This window comes from Myotis davidii, unplaced genomic scaffold (genome assembly GCF_000327345.1).
Source record: "Myotis davidii unplaced genomic scaffold, ASM32734v1 scaffold3649, whole genome shotgun sequence".
In the NCBI taxonomy this organism is placed as follows: Eukaryota; Metazoa; Chordata; class Mammalia; order Chiroptera; family Vespertilionidae; genus Myotis; species Myotis davidii.
The window spans coordinates 9184-12705 of NW_006299538.1; the positions used below are offsets into that span (position 1 = coordinate 9184).

The 3522-nt window shown below is 40.7% G+C and overlaps 1 long non-coding RNA gene across 1 annotated transcript in view; it reads left to right on the forward strand.

The window, feature by feature from the left end:
* Positions 1–3346, forward strand: part of LOC107184911 — a 10322-nt gene extending 6976 nt beyond the window's left edge. The window contains exon 3 of the long non-coding RNA XR_001515809.1: positions 2592–3346. This is a non-coding gene — a long non-coding RNA (uncharacterized LOC107184911). The remainder of the gene's footprint in view (positions 1–2591) is intronic.
* Positions 3347–3522: the final 176 nt, after the last annotated feature.

The following is a 3522-nucleotide window of genomic DNA, read 5'->3' on the forward strand; positions in this document are numbered from 1 at the left end:
CTGTCTTTTTTAAATTTATTGATTAAGGTGTTACATATGTGTCCTTATTCCCCCATTACCCCTCCTATCCCCCCCACTCATGCTCTCACAACCCTGTTGTCTGTGTCCATTGGTTAGGCTTATATGCATGCATAAAAGTCCTTTGGTTGATCTCTTCCCCTTACCCCCATCCTCCCCTACCTTCCCTCTGAGGTTTGATGCTCTGATCGATGTGTCTCTGTCTCTGGATCTGTTTATGTTTTTCATTATATCCTGGTATGTCTTCTTATAAGGGTACTGATCCCACTGATCCCATCATGAGACCCCTGCACTCCTGAACTCATTTCAACCTGATTATTAGGGGACACAAAGATTTAAGCCATAGCACACCCATTCCCTGGACTTTCTCATATTTTTATCCTCTGAGAAAGAGAGAGAGATCTACTTTAAAACTTCTCAGAATAAGCAGACCACTTCCAGTGTTGCCATGGTGGCTAAGGCTACCACTTACCCAATCCAGCTGCTGCTCTAATAAAATCAAAGAAGAAGGAAGGATTACTAAATTAGACCAGATTTTGCTGAATGGAAATAATATAACAATGCTGATTCCTGGAGAAAAAGAATACAAAAATGAATGGATTCCCTTAATTTATGCTAGTTTCTGTTTTGTCTTCTAATGACAACAAAATATAAATTCATTTTTTTTAAACCTTTCAAGCCCAGCTGCGGTGGCTCAGTGATTAAGCATCCACCCATGAGTCAAGAGGTTGCCTGTCGATTACCGGTCAGGGCACATGCCAGGCTTGTGGACTGAATCCCCAGTAGCTGACGTGCAGGAGGCAGCTGATTGATGATGTTTCTCTCTCATCCATGTTTCTATTCCTCTATCCCTCTCCCTTCCGCTCTCTGGAAAAAAACAATAACACGCCTTTTCATGTCTGGATTATATGAAGCTAAATTTCTCTTTAAAGGGGAATGCTTTGAAAAGGCAATATACTAGTATAGGCCATCTTTGTAAATTAATCATGTTTATGATGGTGGAAACAAGAACAGTTCTTTGAAGATGAAAATAAAGGTTTTTGGGTTTTTTTGTTAAAATAAAAACACTGCAGTGCAAGTTTTCATCTTCCTTTAAGAAACTTACAACTTATTCGTGATGTTTGATTTTGTCTTAGAATCTATCACCCTTCTTGCCACATATCTAAAGGCCTTCTGATTCCTTCTTTCCCACTGCACTTGGGATATTTTGCTTAACTTACTCTGGAAATCCCCAAAATCTCTGGATGTGGTAACCCCAATTCCTATTTTTATGTCCCCTACTTTCAATGACTTTTTAGAGTCACAATGCATTGACCTTGTCTCTACTGACCTGAAAGTCTGATCACCTCTAATCCTGTGAGCTACACCTAGACCCAGTGCCTCCTACTCATGGTGATCCTGTGATTCTCTATCCTGCTGACTCCATTCCTCCTACCACACTGCTTTTGAGAGCTTCTCCCTCAGTGACCCCAACCCAAAGATATTGTAATCACCTTAATCTCGATCCCTCCTTGATGGCAAGACACTCAGTTCCTACCTACTCTTTTATATGTTTCAATTTATTTCGTGCCAGTTTTTTTTAATCTCTTCAGCACAGCAGCACAGCCTCTGAATCTCGTGTGTGTGTGTGTGTGTGTGTGTGTGTGTGTGTGTGTGTGTGTGTGTGTATGTGTGTGTAAAAGACATTTAGGTACAAATCGGAGGTGGAAGGCAGAGTGGAATGGGAGCCAAGTGGTCACATTTTGGGCCTCTTCTTTCTCTCTTTGCCCTCCTGGGTCTAGACTGTAACCTCCTCCTGGAGGTGCACCTTTGCTGGGACCACTTTTGACTGCAGCTGAAGGAGCTGCCCACAGACTTAGTATTTACCTTCAATAGGTGCTTCTAGTTCTTTTGGATCTCCTCAGGGTTCAGTTTGAGAACATTGACAATCTGTGTGCATCCTGGTGGCTGTCTGGAGAGGTTAGAGGGGTCAGGCATGTCCCAGAGCGTTAGCTGCTGCCAGCTGGCTGCTAACATTGGCTTCAGGATTCTACAAAGGCCCTGCTCACCACTTTGTGCCCCCATCACAGTGGTCTGGTCCAGGTATATGACTGATTCTCAGAGGGAAATCCTCGATGGCAGCGCCACACAGCATTTTTTTCCCTAAAGACCACATGGTTCCACGCACAACAGAGGCAAGGTTGGCATCTCCTGAAGTGTGTGTGTGACCAGAGGTTTTGAGAGGTGATGGGTGGAAACCCAGGAATGAATTGGAGACATATGGCGACCACTCTATCTCAGAGACACAGGCTCTGGCCTAAATTTGATTTAATGATCTCACTGCTTAAATGTCTGGGGAATTTATCAAAGGTGATTTTTATTTATAGACAACAATTTTAGATTGAAAATCAAAGTCAATATATGACACATGATACCTCTTAAAGGCCATTCTAGATTCATTAAACAAATAACAAAAGCATTCAGCAAATGTTAATTGAACATTGCAGTTTTTAGGCATGCTATCATGTGAGAGCCATGGACCATGCTATGCAAGGGGTTCTGTTTCTGTCACCATTTCAATATGATCATATGAGGAGGTTCTTCAGACTCTTACTGACACTATTTTCCAGAGAACAAAAGGGAAACTATACTGTTCTAGGACACCTGTTTCCTTTGTAATTTTTCTGTTCAAGGATTTCTTTTGGAGACATGGGTCATTTGACCTCAAACTGAGAATATGCTTAAGGTTCTTTGGGAATTCAAAGTAGAATCAGCTTTATCTCCCAGCTTTGAAGATGCAAGTTTTTGACTGCTGTTCATTGTTTACTGGCTATGGAGGGATAGAGAGTGTACCTGTAAAGGGAAGACATGGGTCCTCTTATGTCCAACATGAAGACATTTTCTTTGTATCAAGCTTACTTTAAGTCATTAGCTTTGAGAACCTAGCATAAGTCATTGTTTCAGAAGGTGCAGGTTTGCATAATGGTGATTTCTTTCTCCTCTAAGATTCTTGGTCACCATCAGAGGGTTTTTTATTTGTCTTCTGATCATGATCCTATGCCTCACAGTGTGAGAAGTCACAAAGATGCCTATTTTGGAGATAAGCATTTCCTTACATTTTAGTATATTAAAGAATATCTTATTGAAATACTCAGAATCTAAAAACTATATATTCTTTGCTATCTTATTCTTAAAGGAATCGTTTTTAAAATTATTAATAGAATAATGAAATCTGACCCTTATTGACAGCCTTGATTAAAGTGGCCCCTCTCACCTGCTCATAAACATTGTTCCAAAAGCCAGGTCTTCTTAAGCTTTTACAAATACCAGGCTTTGAATAGCTAAGCTCTTATGATCTTAATTTTTTTTAAATTGTTTTATTGCTTAAATTATTACAAAGAGTATTACATATGTCTCCTTTTTTCCCCCGCCCTTGACAATCCCCTGGCCTCCCCTACCACCCAGTGTCTTATGTCCATTGGTTATGCTTATATGCATGCATACAAGTCCTTCGGTTGATCTCTT